The 19201-nt window shown below is 40.2% G+C and overlaps 1 non-coding gene across 1 annotated transcript; it reads left to right on the top strand.

The window, feature by feature from the left end:
- Positions 1-5686: 5686 nt before the first annotated feature.
- On the top strand, positions 5687-5794 carry LOC112739372 (small nucleolar RNA R71). Its single transcript, XR_003170311.1, has one exon. It is a non-coding gene; the product is annotated as a small nucleolar RNA R71 (small nucleolar RNA).
- Positions 5795-19201: the final 13407 nt, after the last annotated feature.

The following is a 19201-nucleotide window of genomic DNA, read 5'->3' as shown; positions in this document are numbered from 1 at the left end:
GATCCTTTTGCGTCTGTCACACGCCCCACAATCGCGAGTTTGAAGCTCGTCACAGTCATCCCTTCCCAGATCCTACTCGGAATACCACAAACAAGGTTTAGACTTTCCGGATCTCAGGAATGGCCGCCAATAATTCTAGCCTATACCACGAAGGTTCCAATTTTAGATTAGAAACCCAAGAGATATGCATTCAAGCTTGTTTGCATGTAGAACGGAAGTGGTTGTCAGTCACGCGTTCATAGGTGAGAATGATGATGAGTGTCACGGATCATCACATTCATCAAGTTGAAGAAGGAATGAATATCTTGGAGAAGAAATAGACTTGAGTTGAATAGAAAAACAATAGTACTTTGTATTAATTCATGAAGAACAGCAGAGCTCCACACCTTAATCTATGGTGTGTAGAAACTCCACCGTTGAGAATACATAAGAACAAGGTCTAGGCATGGCCGTGAGGCCAGCCTCCATGATCTAAGAACTACACGTCCAAAGATGAACAAAAGATAATTCAAAGATGAAAATACAATAGCAAAAGGTCCTATTTATAGAAAACTAGTAGCCTAGGGTTACAGAAATGAGTAATTAATGCATAAATCTTCTTCCGGGCCCACTTGGTGTGTGCTTGGACTGAGCATTGAAGCTTCCATGTGTAGAGACTTTTCTTGGAGTTAAACGCCAGCTTTTGTGCCAGTTTTGGAGTTAAACGCCAAAATTCTTGAGCTGAATTGGAACGCCTATTTGGGCCATCAAATCTCGGGCAAAGTATGGACTATTATATATTACTGGAAATCCCAGGATGTCTACTTTCCAACGCAATTGAGAGCGCACCAATTGGGTGTCTGTAGCTCCAGAAAATTCACTTTGAGTGCACGGAGGTCAGAATCCAACAGCATCTGCAGTCCTTTTTCAGCCTCTGAATCAAATTTTTGCTCAGGTCCCTCAATTTCAGCCAGAAAATACCTGAAATTACAGAAAAATACACAAACTCATAGTAAAGTCCAGAAGAGTGATTTTTATTTAAAAACTAATAAAAATATAATAAAAACTAATTAAAATATACTAAAAACATACTAAAAATAATGCCAAAAAGCGTATAAATTATCCGCTCATCACAACACTAAACTTAAATTGTTGCTTGTCCCCAAGCAACTGAAAATCAAATAGGATAAAAAGAAGAGAATGTACAATGAATTCCAAAAACATCTATGAAGATCAGTATTAATTAGATGAGCGGGGCTTTTAGCTTTTTGCTTCTGAACAGTTTTGGCATCTCACTTTATTCCTTGAAGTTCAGAATGATTGGCATCTATAGGAACTCAGAATCCAGATAGTGTTACTGACTCTCCTAGTTAAGTATGTTTATTCTTGAACACAGCTACTTTATGAGTCTTGGCCGTGGCCCTAAGCACTTTGTTTTCCAGTATTACCACCGGATACATAAATGCCACAAACACATAACTGGGTGAACCTTTTTAGATTGTGACTCAGCTTTGCTAGAGTCCCCAATTAGAGGTGTCCAGGGTTCTTAAGCACACTCTTCTTTTTGCTTTGGACCTCAACTTTAACCGCTCAGTCTCAAGTTTTCACTTGACACCTTCACACCACAAGCACATGGTTAGGGATAGCTTGGTTTAGCCACTAAATCCAGGATTTTATTCCTGTGGACCCTCCTATCCACTGATGCTCAAAGCCTTGGATCCTTTTTATCACCCTTGTCTTTTGGTTTAAAGGGGTATTGGCTTTTTCTGCTTGCTTTTCTTTTTCTTTCTTTTTTTTTTTTTTTTGCAAGCTTTTCACTGCTTTTTCTTGCTTCAAGAATCAATTTTATGATTTTTCAGATCATCAGATAACATTTCTCCTTTTCCTTTCATTCTTTCAAGAGCCAACAATTTTAACATTCATAAACAATCAAATTCAAAAATATGCACTGTTCAAGCATTCATTCAGAAAAACAATAGCATTGCCACCACATCAAGATAATTAAACTGTTTTAAAATTTGAAATTCATGCACTTCTTTTTCTTTTTCAATTAAAAACATTTTTCATTTAAGAAAGGTGATGGATTCATTTTCATAGCTTTAAGACATGGACACTAATTATCATGTAATAAAGACACAAACATAAATAAACATAATGCACAATTTTTGAAAAACAGAAAATAAAGAACAAGGAAATTACAGAACGGGTCCACCTTAGTGATGGCGGCTTGTTCTTCCTCTTGAAGATCTTATGGAGTGCTTGAGCTCCTCAATGCCTCTTCCTTGCCTTTGTTGCTCCTCTCTCATGGTTCTTTGATCTTCTATAATTTCATGGAGGAGGATGGACTGCTCTTGGTGTTCCACCCTTAGTTGTCCCATGTTGGAACTCGATTCTCCTAGGGAGGTGTTGATTTGCTCCCAATAGTTTTGTGAAGGAAGATGCATCCCTTGAGGTATCTCAAAGATTTCATGATGAGGAATTTCCTTATGCTCTTGATGAGGTTCTCTTGTTTTTTCCATCCTTTTCTTAGTGATGGGTTTGTCCTCATCAATGAGAATGTCTCCCTCTATGTCAATTCCAACCGAATTGCAAAGGTGACAAATGAGATGAGGGAAGGCTAACCTTGCCATAGTAGAGGACTTGTCCGCCACCTTGTAGAGTTCTTCGGATATAACCTCATGAACTTCCACTTCCTCTCCAATCATGATGCTATGTATCATGATAGCCCGGTCTATAGTAGCTTTGGACCGGTTGCTAATGGAAATGATTGAGCGTTGGATGAACTCCAACCATCCCCTAGCCACGGGCTTGAGGTCATGCCTTCTTAGTTGAACCGACTTCCCTCTTGAATCTCTCTTCCATTGAGCGCCCTCTTCACATATGTAAGCCAATTCTTAGGGTCTGGGTTCACACTTTGATCATGGTTCTTGGTGATCCATGCATTGGCATAGAATTCTTGAACCATTAAGATTCCGACTTGTTGAATGGGGTTGGTGAGAACTTCCCAACCTCTTCTTTGAGTTTGAAAGGGACCTCGGGGATCACTTTCTTCTTGGCCACAACTTAATAGAAGTGGTCTTGATGCACCCTTGAGAGGAATCTCTCCATCTCCCATGACTCGGAGGTGGAAGCTTTTGCCTTTCCTTTCCTCTTTCTAGAGGTTTCTCCGGCCTTTGGTGCCATATATGGTTATGGAAAAACAAAAAGCTTTAGCTTTTACCACACCAAACTTAGAAGGTTGCTTGTCCTCGAGCAAAAGAAGAAAGAAGAGAGTAGAAGAAGAAGAAATAGAGGCGATGGGGTGGGCTTTGTGTTACGGCCAAGGGGGAGAATTGGTGTTTAGGTTGTGTGAAAATGAAGAAGTGAAGATGGGTTAATATAGGGGTGAGAGGGGTGTGTATGGTTCGGCTATAGAGGGTGGGTTTGGGAGGGAAAGTGGTTTGAATTTGAATGGTGAGGTAGGTGGGGTTTTATGAAGGATGGATGTGAGTGGTGAAGAGAATGGTGGGATTTGATAGGTGAGGGGGTTTTGGGGAAGAGGTATTAAGGTGATTGGTGAATGGGTGAAGAAGAGAGAGAGAGGTGGCGTAGGTGGGGATCCTGTGGGGTCCACAAATCCTGAGGTGTCAAGGATATCTCATCCCTGCACCAAGTGGCGTGCAAAACGCCCCTTGCTGCCAATCCTGGCGTTAAACGCCAGGCTGCTACCCATTTCTGGCGTTAAACGCCCAGAATGGTGCCAGACTGGGCGTTTAACGCCCATTCTGCTACCTTTACTGGCGTTTAAACGCCAGTAACTGTCTCCTCCAGGGTGTTCTATTTTTCATTCTGTTTTTCACTTTGTTTTTGCTTTTTCAATTGTTTTTGTGACTTCACATGATCATCAACCTACATAAAACAAAAAATAACAAAGGAAAATAGAAATTTGACATAGAATAGTAACGATTGGGTTGCCTCCTAACAAGCGCTTCTTTAATGTCAATAGCTTGACAGTGGGCTCTCACGGAGCCTCACAGATGTTCAGAGCAATGTTGGAACCTCCCAACACCAAACTTAGAGTTTGAATGTGGGGGTTCAATACCAAATTTAAAGTTTGGTTGTGGCCTCCCAACACCAAACTTAGAGTTTGACTGTGGGGGCTCTGTTTGACTCTGTATTGAGAGAAGCTCTTCATGCTTCCTCTCCATGGTGACAGAGGGATATCCTTGAGCTTTAAACACAAGGGAGCCTCCATTCACTTGAATGATCAATTCTCTTCTGTCAACATTAATCACAGCTTTTGTTGTGGCTAGGAAGGGTCTGCCAAGGATGATGGATTCATCCATACACTTCCCAGTCTCTAGGACTATGAAATCAGCAGGGATGTAATGGTCTTCAACTTTTACCAAGACATCCTCTACAAGTCCATAAGCCTATTTCTTTGAATTGTCTGCCATCTCCAGTGAGATTCTTGCAGCTTGTACCTCAATAATCTCTAGCTTCTCCATTACAGAGAGAGGCATAAGGTTTATGCTTGACCCTAGGTCACACAGAGCCTTCTCAAAGGTCATGGTGCCTATGGTACAAGGGGTTGAGAACTTTCCAGGGTCCTGTCTCTTTTGAGGTAATCTCTGCCTAGCCAAGTCATCCAGTTCTTTGATGAGCAATGGAGGTTCATTCTCCCAAGTCTCATTACCAAATAACTTGGCATTTAGCTTCATGATTGCTCCAAGGTACTTAGCAACTTGCTCTTCAGTAACATCTTCATCCTCTTCAGAGGAAGAATACTCATCAGAGCTTATGAAAGGCACAAGTAAATTCAATGGAATCCTATGGTCTCAGAATGAGCCTCAGATTCCTATGGTTCCTCATTAGGGAACTCCATGGAGGTCAGTGGGCATCCATTGAGGTCTTCCTCAGTGGGAATCACTGCCTCTTCCTCCTCTCCAAGTTCGGCCATGTGAGATGTGGTTATGGCCTTGCACTCTCTTTTTGGATTTTCTTCTGTATTGCTTGGAAGAGTGCTAGGAGGGAGTTCAGTAATTTTCTTACTCAGCTGACCCAATTATGCCTCCAAATTTCTAATGGAGGACCTTGTTTCAGTCATGAAACTTTGACTAGTTTTGATTAGATCAGAGACAATGGTTGTTAAGTCAGAGGGGCTCTGCTTAGAATTCTCTGTCTGTTGCTGAGAAGATGATGGAAAAGGCTTGCCATTGCTAAACATGTTTCTTCCACCATTGTTGTTGTTGAAACCTTGTTGAGGTCTTTTTTGATCCTTCCATGAGAGATTTGGATGATTTCTCCATGAAGGATTATAGGTGTTTCCATAGGATTCTCCCATGTAATTCACCTCTTCCATTGTTGGGTTCTCAGGATCATAAGCTTCTTCTTCAGAGGAAGCTTCCTTAGTACTGCCTGTTGTTGCTTACATTTCAGACAGACTCTGAAAAATCATATTGACTTGCTGGGTCAATATTTTATTCTGAGCCAATATGGCATTCAGAGTATCAATCTCAAGAACTCCTTTCTTCTGAGTTGACCTATTATTCACAGGATTCCTTTTAGAGGTGTACATGAATTGGTTATTTTCAACCATTTCAATGAGTTCTTGAGCTTCTGCAGGCATCTTCTTCAGATGAAGAGATCCTCCAACAGAGCTATCCAATGAAATCTTGGATAGTTCAGACAGACCATCATAGGAGATTCCTATGATGCTCCATTCTGAAAGCATGTCAGAAGGGCACCTTCTGATCAATTGCTTGTATCTCTCCCAAGCTTCATAGAGGGATTCACATTTCTTCTGTCTGAAGGTTTAGACTTCCACTGTAAGCTTACTCAATTTTTGAGGTGGAAAGAACTTTGCCAAGAAGGCATTGACTAGCTTTTCCCAAGAGTTCAGGCTTTCCTTATGTTGTGAATCCAACCATGTTCTAGCTCTGTCTTTTACAGCGAAAGAAAAGACATAAGTCTGTAGACTTCAGGGTCAACCCCATTAGTCTTGACAGTGTCACAGATTTGCAAGAACTCAGCCAAGAACTAATGAGGATCTTCCAACGGAAGTCCATGAAACTTGCAATTCTGTTGTATTAGAGAAACTAATTGAGGCTTAAGCTCAAAGTTGTTTGCTCCAATGGCAGGGATAGAGATGCTTCTCCCATAGAAATCAGGAGTAGGTGCAGTAAAGTCACCAAGCACCTTCCTCGCATTGTTGGCATTGTTGTTATTTTCGGCTGCCATGGTTTCTTCTTCTTTGAAGAGTTCTGTTAGGCCCTCTAAAGAGAATTGTTCTTTAGCTTCTCTTAGCTTTCTCTTCAAGGTCCTTTCAGGTTCAGGATCAGCTTGAACAAGTATGCCTTTATCTTTGTTCCTGCTCATATGAAAGAGAAGAGAATAAGAAAGTAGGGAATCTTCTATGTCACAGTATAGAGATTCCTTGAGGTGTCAGAGGAAAAGAAGAATAGAAGGAGGAGGTAGATGGAAGAGAATTCGAACATATAAAGAATGAGGGAGTTCGAATTGTACCTTGAGGAGGAGTCTTAGTCCCTTAAATAGAAGGATGTGAAAAGAGGGGAAGAATTTTCGAAAATAATTTAAAAAGATTTTGAAATAATTAAAAAAAATTTGAAAACTTGATTGAGATTTTCGAAAACTAAGATTGGGAAAGAAATAATGTGATTTTTTAAAAAAAAAGATTTTGAAATTAGAAAAATATATGATTGAAAAAATTAATTTTGAAAAAGATGTGATTGAAAAGATATGTTTGAAAAGATATGATTGAAAAATAATTTAAAAAAAGAAAATTTTTAAAATTAAAGTTGATTACTTGACTATCAAGAAATTAAAAGATATGATTTTAAAATTTAAAGTTTGATCCTTTCTTAATAGGCAAGTAACAACTTGAAAATTTTGAAGTAAATCTTTAATTATAGCAAGGATTTTTGAAAATAGTAAAAAATAATATAAAATGGAAAGAAATTGATTTTGAAAGAGATATGATTGAAAAGATATGATTTGAAAAAGATTTGATTTTGAAAAATTATGAAAACTTGAAAAAAATGTGAATTAAAAACAAAATCTTCCCTCTAGTGTCATCCTGGCGTTAAACGCCCAGAATGGTGCCCATTCTGGCGTTTAACGCCCAAAACTCTACCTTTTTGGGTGTTAAACACCCAGCCAGGTGCCCTGGCTGGCGTTTAAACGCTAGTTTTCCTTCTTCACTGGGCGATTTGAACGCCCAGCTTTTTCTGTTTCATTCCTCTGCTGAATGTTCTGAATCTTCAATTCTCTGTATTATTGACTTGAAAAGACACAATTTTGAAAATATTTTTGAATTTTTGATGATGAGAATCAATAAAAATGCAACTAAGATCAAATAAACAATGCATGCAGGACACCAAACTTAAAAGTTTGTATACTAAGGACTATAACAATGTAAAAACAATGCATATGAAAAACAACAAAAGACACTAAACAAGAGAATTTAAAGATCAGAGCAATGAAATCATCAAGAACAACTTGAAGATTAATGAAGAACAATATGTATAAATTCGAAAAATGCAAGAAGAAGAAAGTCATGCAATTGACACCAAACTTAAAAATTAATACTAGACTCAAACAAGAAACATAAAATATTTTTGGTTTTTATGGTTTTATAAATTTTTTGTGATTTTCGAAACTTATATGGAAAAGAAAATAAAGAGAATCAAAGCTTTTAATAAGAATTCCAGGAATCATTGCAATGCGAGTCTAAGACTCCGGTCCAGGAATTAGACATGGCTTACTAGCCAGCCAAGCTTTCAATGAAAGCTCCGATCCAAAACACTAGACATGGCCAATGGCCAGCCAAGCTTTAGCAGATCATTGCTCTCAACAGCAAAATTGATAGAAATCAACAAGTTCTTGTGATGATAAGTTGAAACCTCGGTCCAAAAGATTAGACATGGCTTCTCAGCCAGCCAGACTTCAACAAATCATCATGAAACTCTAGAATTCATTCTTAAAAACTCTGAAGAACAAAATAGAAAATCTTTTTGTATTTTTGAAAAAAAAAATTTTCGAAAAATAAAAAAGGAAAAGATTGTCGGCTTGAAGCAAGCTATGGTCATCTTGTAAATCTCAGTCAGGTGGATTCAAATGGTTATGGAGTTTAAGGTGATGAAAATAAAACATAAAATAAAGATAGAGATACTTATGTAATTCATTGGTGGATTTCAGATAAGCGTATGAAGATGCTTTGTTCCCCTTGAACCTCTGCTTTCCTATTGCCTTCTTCCAATCATTCATACTCCTTTCCATGGCAAGCTTTATGTTGGGCATCACCGTTGTCAATGGCTACATCCCATACTCTCAGTGAAAATGGTCCTGATGCTCTGTCACAACATCGGCTAATCAGCTATCGGTTCTCGATCATGTCGGAATAGGATCCATTGATCCTTTTGCGTCTGTCACACTCCCCACAATCGCGAGTTTAAAGCTCATCACAGTCATCCCTTCCCAGATCCTACTCGGAATACCACAGACAAGGTTTAGACTTTCCGGATCTCAGGAATGGCCGCCAATAATTCTAGCCTATACCACGAAGGTTCCAATCTTAGATTAGAAACCCAAGAGATATGCATTCAAGCTTGTTTGCATGTAGAATGGAAGTGGTTGTCAGTCACGCGTTCATAGGTGAGAATGATGATGAGTGTCACGGATCATCACATTCATCAACTTGAAGAACGAATGAATATCTTGGAAAAGAAATAGACTTGAGTTGAATAGAAAAACAATAGTACTTTGTATTAATTCATGAAGAACAGCAGAGCTCCACACCTTAATCTATGGTGTGTAGAAACTCCACCGTTGAGAATACATAAGAACAAGGTCTAGGCATGGCCGTGAGGCCAGCCTCCATGATCTAAGAACTACACGTCCAAAGATGAACAAAAGATAATTCAAAGATGAAAATACAATAGCAAAATGTCCTATTTATAGAAAACTAGTAGCCTAGGGTTACAAAATTGAGTAATTAATGCAGAAATCTACTTCCGGGCCCACTTGGTGTGTGCTTGGGCTGAGCATTGAAGCTTCCATGTGTAGAGACTTTTCTTGGAGTTAAACGCCAGCTTTTGTGCCAGTTTTGGAGTTAAACGCCAGAATTCTTGACCTGACTTGGAACGCCTGTTTGGGCCATCAAATCTCGGAAAAAGTATAGATTATTATATATTTCTGGAAAGCCCAGGATGTCTACTTTCCAACGCAATTGAGAGCGCGCCAATTGAGCTTCTGTAGCTCCAGAAAATCCACTTTGAGTGCAGGGAGGTCAGAATCCAACAGCATCTGCAGTCCTTTTTCAGCCTCTGAATCAGATTTTTGCTCAGGTCCCTCAATTTCAGTCAGAAAATACCTGAAATTATAGAAAAACACACAAACTTATAGTAAAGTCTAGAAGAGTGATTTTTATTTAAAAACTAATAAAAATATAATAAAAACTAATTAAAATATACTAAAAACATACTAAAAACAATGCCAAAAAGCGTATAAATTATTCGCTCATCAGGCAGCTATGGCAAATTATATATCAAATCGAAGCCCCGGATGTTAGCTATCCAACGAAACTGAAACCGTATTATTTGGACCTCTGTAGCTCAAGTTATGATCGTTTGAGTGCAAAGAGGTCAAGTTGGACAGCTTTAGCAGTTCCTTCAGTTTCTTGTATTCCTTCCATTTTTGCATGCTTCCTTTCCATCCTCTAGGCCATTCCTGCCCTGTAATCCCTGAAATCACTTAGCACACATATCAAGGCATCTAATGGTAATAAGAGAGGATTAATATTAGCAATATAAAGGCCAAAGAAGCATGTTTTCAATCATAGCACAAAATCAGGAAGGCAAATGTAAAACCATACAAATAGTATGAATAAGTGGGTAAGAACTTGATAAAAACCACTCAAATGAACACAAGATAAACCATAAAATAGTGGTTTATCTGTGTTCAATGCCCAAGAAGAGCAGCCAATCTGGCGTTGAACGCCTCACAGGGTATCCCTAATGGGCATTCAACACCCAAGAAGAGCAGCAATGCTAGCGTTGAACACCAGCCAGGGAGCAGAGGCTGAGTGTTCAACGCCCCAAAGGAGGTAGAGACCTGGCATTGAACACCAGGAAGGAGGTCCCCTATGGGCGTCCAACGCCCTATGAGGAGCATGAAGCTGGCGTTGAACGCCAGCTAGGAGCAGGAGCTAGCCGTTCGACGCCCACAAGGGGGTAGGGAACTCAATTCCCTAGCCTCTCAGGATCAGTGGGTCTCACATCATTTCCACCTACCCCCACTTTCTTCTCTCTCTTACTTTCACTCTTCCCCACAGACTCTTCTCTATAATCCCTCAACCAATCACATCCATATCTCTTCCCAAAAGCATCATAACTCCCACCAACCCCAACCCACTTCAAATTCAAAAACTCCCACCCAATTTCCCCCCTCCCATTCGAACCCTACCCTATCCCATCCTTATAAATACCCCTTCCTCCCATCCTTCATACACACAATTCATACACAAAAGCCCCCACTTGGCCGAAACACTCTCTCCTTCTTTTTCCATCCATTCTCTTCTTCTTCTACTCTTTTCTTCCATCTTTTGCTCAAGGATGAGCAAAGCTTTTAAGTTTAGTGTTGAAAAAGTCTTGCTTTTTTATTTCCATTCACACATATGGCACCCAAAGTCGGAGAATCCTCTAAAAAGAGGAAAGGGAAAGCTGTTGTTTTCACCTCCAAAGCTTGGGAGATGGAGAGATACATCACCAAAGCTCATCAAGACAACTTCTATGAAGTAGTGGCAAGGAAGAGGGTGATCCCTGAAGTCCCCTTTAGGCTAAAAATAAATGAGTACCTGGAGATTCAACGAGAAATCTGAAGGATAGGTTGGAAAGTTCTAACCAATCCTATCCCGGAAGTTGGAATCTTGATGGTACAAGAGTTCTATTCCAATGCATGGGTCACTAAACATCATGATATAAGTGTGAACCTAAGCTCCAAAAATTGGAGCACCATGGTCCGAGGGCTACCCTTAGATTTTAGCCCGGAAAGTGTAAGGTTGGGGCTCCATTTGCCAGTAATGCAAGGAGACCCACATCCTTACACTAGAAGAGTCAATTTTGATTAGAGGATAGATCAAGTCCTTTCAGACATTTGTGTGGAAGGAGCTCAGTGAAAGAGAGATGCTCAAGGCAAGCCTGTCCAACTAAGAAGGCTTGACCTCAAATCTGTAGCTAGAGGATGGTTGGAATTTATCCAACGCTCTATGGTACACGAAGTTGTGATTACACTTTTCACAACTCCACACAACTAACCAGCAATTGCACTGGATCGTCCAAGTAATACCTTACGTGAGTAAGGGTCGATCCCACAGAGATTGTCGGCTTGAAGCAAGCTATGGCTATTTTGTAACTCTTAGTTAGAAAATTAGTAATAAAAATGATTGTGTTTATGAAGAATAAATAACATAAAATAAATGGTACTTGTAATTCAATAACGAGAAACAGGTTGAGGTTCTGGAGATGCTCTGTCATCTGAATCTCTACTTTCCTACTGTCTTCTTCTCCAAACACGCACAGCTCTTTCCATGGCAGGCTGTATGATCCTCTCGGATGAAAAATACCACGCGCTGTCACCGCACGGCTAATCATCTGTCGGTTCCCACTAGCATCGGAATAGGACCCTTGTCCTTTTGCACACTGTCACTGCGCCCAACATTCGCAGGTTTGAAGCTCGTCACAGTCATCCCCTTACAGACCCTACTCGGAATACCACAGACAAGGTTTAGACTTTTCGGATCCCAGGAATGCTGCTAATCGATTCTAGCCTATACCACGAAGGTTCTAACCTCCGAATTCGGTCCGTGGATCAGAGTCCCAAGAGATACACACTCAAACTATCGCTCAATGACTAGGTTGAGCTCAAATAGAATGAGAGTGGTTGTCAGGCACGCGTTCATAGATGCGAGAATAATGATGAGTGTCACGGATCATCATCTTCTCCTGATTGAAGTATGAATGAGTATCTTAGAATAGAATCAAGCGTGATTGAATAGAAAATAGTAGTAATTGCATTAATCCATTGAAACACAGCAGAGCTCCTCACCCCCAACCATGGGGTTTAGAGACTCATGTTGTCAGAAATACAATATGAAGTGTAAAAAAAATGTCATAAGGTTTTCAATGAATCTCTAAAAGTAGTTTTTATACTAGACTAGTACCCTAGGTTTACAGAAAATGAGTAACTAAGTGCAGATAGTGTTGAATTCCACTTCTGGGATCCACTTGGTGTGTGCCTGGGCTGAGCATTCAAGCTTCCATGTTCATATGCCCAAAGTTGGCGTTAAACGCCACCTCAGGTGCCAGAATGGGAGTTTAACGCCGAAAAAGGTGCCAGTTCTGGCGTTTTACGCCAGACAATTTTAGGCTGATTTTAGATGCTAGTTTGGGCCATCAAATCTCAGGCAAAGTATAGACTACTATATATTGCTGGAAAGCCCAGGATGTCTAATTTCCAACGCAATTGAGTGTGCTCCAATTGGACGTCTGTAGCTCGAGAAAATCCATTTCGAGTGCAGAAGGGTCAGAATCCAACAGCATTTGCAGTCCTTTTTCAGCCTCTGAATCAGATTTTTGCTCAGGTCCCTCAATTTCAGCCAAAAAATATGTGAAATTACAGAAAAACACACAAACTCATAGTAAAGTTCAGAAATGTGATTTTTGAATAAAAACTAATAAAAATATAATAAAAATTAACTAAAACATACTGAAAACTATGTAAAAACAATGCCAAAAAGCGTATAAATTATCCGCTCATCACAACACCAAACGAAAATTGTTGCTTGTCCCCAAGCAACTAAAAACAAAATAGGATAAAAGGAAGAGAATATACAATAAATTCCAAACTTATCAATGAAAATTAATTTCAATTAGATGAGCGGGACTTGTAGCCTTTTTGCTTCTGAACAGTTTTGGCATCTCACTTTATCCTTTGAAGTTCAGAATGGTTGGCATCTATAGGAACTCAGAATTTAGATAGTGTTATTGATTCTCCTAGTTCAATATGTTGATTCTTGAACACAACTACTTTATGAGTCTTGGCTGTGACCCTAAGCATTTTGTTTTCCAGTATTACCACCGGATACATAAATGCCACAGACACATAACTGGGTGAACCTTTTCAGATTGTGACTCAGCTTTGCTAAAGTCCCCAGTTAGAGGTGTCCAGAGCTCTTAAGCACACTCTTTTTGCTTTGGACCACGACTTTAACCGCTCAATCTCAAGCTTTTCACTTGACACCTTCACGCCACAAGCACATGGTTAGGGACAGCTTGATTTAGCCACTTAGGCCAGGATTTTATTCCTTTGGGCCCTCCTATCCATTAATGCTCAAAGACTTGGATCCTCTTTTACCCTAGCTTTTTGGTTTAAAGGGTTATTGGCTTGAAGCAAGCTATGGTCATCTTGTAAATCTCAGTCAGGCGGATTCAAATGGTTATGGAGTTTAAGGTGATGAAAATAAACATAAAATAAAGATAGAGATACTTATGTAATTCGTTGGTGGATTTCAGATAAGCGTATGAAGATGCTTTGTTCCCCCTGAACCTCTGCTTTCCTATTGACTTCTTCCAATCATTCATACTCCTTTCCATGGCAAGCTTTATGTTGGGCATCACCATTGTCAATGGCTACATCCCGTCCTCTCAGTGAAAATGGTCCTGATGCTCTGTCACAACATCGGCTAATCAGCTGTCGGTTCTCGATCATGTCGGAATAGGATCCATTGATCCTTTTGCGTCTGTCACACGCCCCACAATCGCAAGTTTGAAGCTCGTCACAGTCATTCCTTCCCAGATCCTACTCGGAATACCACAGACAAGGTTTAAACTTTCTGGATCTCAGGAATGGCTGCCATTAATTCTAGCCTATACCACGAAGGTTCCAATCTTAGATCAGAAACCCAAGAGATACACACTCAATCGAAGGTAGAACGGAGGTGGTTGTCAGGCACACGTTCATAGGTGAGAATGATGATGAGTGTCATGGATCATCACATTCATCAAGTTAAAGAACAAGTGATATCTTAGAGAAAAAGTAGGCGTGAATTGAATAGAAAAACAGTAGTAATTGCATTAATTCATGAAGAACACAGAGCTCCACACCTTAATCTATGGTGTGTAGAAACTCCACCGTTGAGAATACATAAGAACAAATAGTGTAAGCACGGCCGAATGGCCAGCCTCAAAGGTATAAGGACTAAACGTCCCAAGATGAAAAATACAATAGCAAAAGGTCCTATTTATAGAAAACTAGTAGCCTAGGGTTACAGAAATCAGTAATTAATGCAGAAATCTTCTTCCGGGCCCACTTGGTGTGTGCTTGCACGGATCATTGAAGCATTTTCGTGTAGAGACTTTTCTTGGAGTTAAACGCCAGCTCTTGTGCTAGTTTGGGCGTTTAACTCCAGCTTTTGTGCCAGTTTCGGAGTTAAATGCCAGAATTCTTGAGCTGACTTGGAACGCCTGCTTGGGCCATCAAATCTCGGACAAAGTATGAACCATTATATATTGCTAGAAAGCCCAGGATGTCTACTTTCCAACACAATTAAGAGCGTGCTAATTGGACTTCTGTAGCTCCAGAAAATCCACTTTGAGTACAAGGAGGTCAGAATCCAACAGCATCTGCAGTCCTTTTTCAGCCTCTGAATCAGATTTTTGCTCAGGTCCCTCAATTTCAGCCAGAAAATACCTGAAATTACCGAAAAACACACAAACTCATAGTAAAATCCAGGAGAGTGATTTTTATTTAAAAACTAATAAAAATATTATAAAAACTAATTAAAATATACTAAAAACATACTAAAAACAATGCCAAAAAGCGTATAAATTATCTGCTCATCACAACACCAAACTTAAATTGTTGCTTGTCCCCAAGCAACTGAAAATCAAATAGGATAAAAAGAAGAGAATATACAATGAATTTCAAAAACATCTATGAAGATCAGTATTAATTAGATGAGCGGGGCTTTTAGCTTTTTGCTTCTGAACAGTTTTGGCATCTCATTTTATCCCTTGAAATTCAGAATGATTGGCATCTCTAGGAACTCAGAATCCAGATAGTGTTATTGATTCTCCTAGTTAAGTATGTTGATTCTTGAACACAGCTACTTTATGAGTCTTGGCCGTGGCCCTAAGCACTTTGTTTTCCAGTATTACCACCGGATACATAAATGCCACAGACACATAACTGGGTGAACCTTTTCAGATTATGACTCAGCTTTGCTAGAGTCCCCAATTAGAGGTGTCCAAGGTTCTTAAGCACACTCTTCTTTTTGCTTTGGACCTCGATTTTAACCGCTTAGTCTCAAGTTTTCACTTGACACCTTCACGCCACAAGCACATGGTTAGGGACAGCTTGGTTTAGCCGCTTAGGCCAGGATTTTATTCCTGTAGGCCCTCCTAACCACTAATGCTCAAAGCCTTGGATCCTTTTTATCACCCTTGCCTTTTGGTTTAAAGGGGTATTGCCTTTTTCTGCTTGCTTTTCTCTCTTTTTTCTTTTTTCTTTTTTTTTTTTTGCAAGCTTTTCACTGCTTTTTCTTGCTTCAAGAATCAATTTTATGATTTTCCAGATCATCGGATAACATTTCTTCTTTTCCTTTCATTCTTTCAAGAGCCAACAATTTTAACATTCATAAACAATCAAATTCAAAAATATGCACTGTTCAAGCATTCATTCAGAAAACAATAGTATTGCCGCCACATCAAAATAATTAAACTGTTTTAAAATTTGAAATTCATGCACTTCTTTTTCTTTTTCAATTAAAAACATTTTTTATTTAAGAAAGGTGATGGATTCATTTTCATAGCTCTAAGGCATAGACACTTAGACACTAATGATCATGTAATAAAGATACAAACATAAATAAACATAAAGCACAATTTTTGAAAAACAGAAAATAAAGAACAAGGAAATTAAAGAACGGGTCCACCTTAGTGATGGTGGCTTGTTCTTCCTCTTGAAGATCTTATGGAGTGCTTGAGCTCCTCAATGTCTCTTCCTTGCCTTTGTTGCTCATCTCTCATGGTTCTTTGGTCTTCTCTTATTTCATGGAGGAGGATGGAATGCTCTTGGTGCTCCACCCTTAGTTGTCCCATGTTGGAACTTAATTCTCCTAGGGAGGTATTGATTTGCTCCCAATAGTTTTGTGGAGGAAAATGCATCCCTTGAGGTATCTCAGGGATTTCATGATGAGGAAATTCCTCATGCTCTTGATGAGGTTCTCTTGTTTTCTCCATCCTTTTCTTAGTGATGGTTTTGTCCTCATCAATGAGAATGTCTCCCTCTATGTCAATTCCAACCGAATTGCAAAGGTGACAAATGAGATGAGGGAAGGCTAACCTTGCCAAAGGAGAGGACTTGTCTGCCACCTTGTAGAGTTCTTGGGATATAACCTCATGAACTTCCACTTCCTCTCCAATCATGATGCTATGTATCATGATAGTCGGTCTATAGTTCCTTCGGACCGGTTGCTAGTGGGAATGATTGAGCGTTGGATGAACTCCAACCATCCCCTAGCCACGGGCTTGAGGTCATGCCTTCTTAGTTGAACCGGCTTCCCTCTTGAATCTCTCTTCCATTGAGCGCCCTCTTCGCATATGTCCATGAGGACTTGGTCCAACCTTTGATCAAAGTTGACCCTTCTAGTGTAGGGGTGTGCATCTCCTCGCATCATAGGCAAGTTGAATGCCAACCTTACATTTTCCGGACTAAAGTCTAAGTATTTCCCTCGGACCATTGTAAGCTGATTCTTGGGGTCCGGGTTCACGCTTTGATCATGGTTCTTGGTGATCCATGCGTTGGCATAGAACTCTTGAACCATTAAGATCCCGACTTGTTGAATAGGGTTGGTGAGAACTTCTCAACCTCTTCTTCGGATCTCATGCCGGATCTCCGGATACTCATTCTTTTTGAGTTTGAAAGGGACCTCGGGGATCACTTTCTTCTTGGCCACAACTTCATAGAAGTGGTCTTGATGCACCCTTGAGAGGAATCTCTCCATCTCCCATGACTCGGAGGTGGAGGCTTTTGCCTTCCCTTTCCTCTTTCTAGAGGTTTCTCCGGCCTTTGGTGCCATTAATGGTTATGAAAAACAAAAAGCTTTAGCTTTTACCACACCAAACTTAGAAGCTTGCTCGTCCTCGAGCAAAAGAAGAAAGAAGAGAGTAAAAGAAGAAGAAATAGAGGAGATGGAGTAGGCTTTATGTTTCGGCCAAAGGGGAGAAGTGGTGTTTAGGTTGTGTGAAAATGAAAGAGTGAAGATGGGTTTATATAGGGGTGAGAGGGGCGTGTATGGTTCGGCAATAGAGGGTGGGTTTGGGAGGGAAAGTGGTTTGAATTTGAATGGTGAGGTAGGTGGGGTTTTATGAAGGATGGATGTGAGTGGTGAAGAGAATGGTGGGATTTGATAGGTGAGGGGTTTTGGGGGAAGAGGTATTGAGGTGATTGGTGAATGGGTGAAGAAGAGAGAGAGTGATGGGGTAGGTGGGGATCCTGTGGGGTCCACAGATCCTGAGGTGTCAAGGATATCTCATCCCTGCACCAAGTGGCGTGCAAAATGCCCCTTTCTGCCAATCCTGGTGTTAAACGCCAGGCTGCTGCCTATTTCTGGCATTTAACGCCAGCTTCTTGCCCATTCCTGGCGTTAAACGCCAGTCTGGTGCCCTTTTCTGGCGTTCAAACGCCAGTAACTGTCTCCTCCAGGGTGTTCTATTTTTCATTCTGTTTTCACTTTGTTTTTGCTTTTTCAATTGTTTTTGTGACTTCACATGATCATCAACCCATAGAAAACATAAAATAACAGTATAAAATAGAAATTTAACATAGATAAGTAAAAATTGGGTTACCTCCCAACAAGCGCTTTTTTAATGTCAATAGCTTGACAGTGGCTCTCATGGAGCCTCACAGATATTCAGAGCAATGTTGGAACCTCCCTATACCAAACTTAGAGTTTGAATGTGGGGGTTCAACACCAAACTTAAAGTTTGGTTGTGGCCTCCCAACACCAAACTTAGAGTTTGACTGTGGGGGCTCTGTTTGACTCTGTATTGAGAGAAGCTCTTCGTCCTTCCTCTCCATGGTGACAGACACAAGGGAGTCTCCATTCACTTGAATGATCAATTCTCCTCTGTCAACATCAATCACAGCTTTTGCTGTGGCTAGGAAGGGTCTGCCAAGGATGATGGATTCATCCATACACTTCCCAGTCTCTAGGACTATAAAATCAGCAGGGATGTAATGGTCTTCAACTTTTACCAAGACATCCTCTACAAGTCCATAAGCTTGTTTCTTTGAATTGTCTGCCATCTCCAGTGAGATTCTAGCAGCTTGTACCTCAATGATCCCTAGCTTCTCCATTACAGAGAGAGGCATAAGGTTTATGCTTGACCCTAGGTCACACAGAGCCTTCTCAAAGGTCATGGTGCCTATGATACAATGGATTGAGAACTTTCCAGGGTCCTGTCTCTTTTGAGGTAATCTCTACCTAGTCAAGTCATCCAGTTCTTTGATTGCTCCAAGGTACTTAGCAACTTGCTCTTCAGTAATATCTTCATCCTCTTCAGAGAAAGAATATTCATCAGAGCTCATGAATGGCAGAAGTAGATTTAATGGAATCTCTCTGGTCTCAGTATGAGCCTCAGATTCCAATGGTTCCTCATTAGAAAACTCCATGGAGGTCAGTGGGCGTCCATTGAGGTCTTCCTCAGTGGGAATCACTGCCTCTTCCTCCTCTCCATGTTTGGCCATGTGAGATGTGGTTATGGCCTTGCACTCTCATTTTAGATTCTCTTCTGTATTGCTTGGGAGAGTGCTAGGAGGGAGTTCAAGAATTTTTTTACTTAGCTGACCCAATTGTGCCTCCAAATTTCTAAAGGAGGACCTTGTTTCAGTCATGAAACTTTGAGTGGCTTTGATTAGATCAGAGACAATGGTTGCTAAGTCAGAGTGGCTTTGCTTAGCATTCTCTGTCTGTTGCTGAGAAGATGATGAAAAAGGCTTGCTATTGCTAAACCTATTTCTTCCACCATTGTTGTTGTTGAAACCTTGTTGAGGTCTCTGTTGATCCTTCCATAAGAGATTTGGGTGATTTCTCCATGAAGGGTTATAGGTGTTTCCATAGAGTTCTCCCATGTAATTTACCTCTTCCATTGCTGGGTTCTCAGGA

Source organism: Arachis hypogaea, chromosome 13, assembly GCF_003086295.3.
Source record: "Arachis hypogaea cultivar Tifrunner chromosome 13, arahy.Tifrunner.gnm2.J5K5, whole genome shotgun sequence".
In the NCBI taxonomy this organism is placed as follows: Eukaryota; Viridiplantae; Streptophyta; class Magnoliopsida; order Fabales; family Fabaceae; genus Arachis; species Arachis hypogaea.
This window is presented reverse-complemented; position numbering and strand designations above follow the sequence as displayed.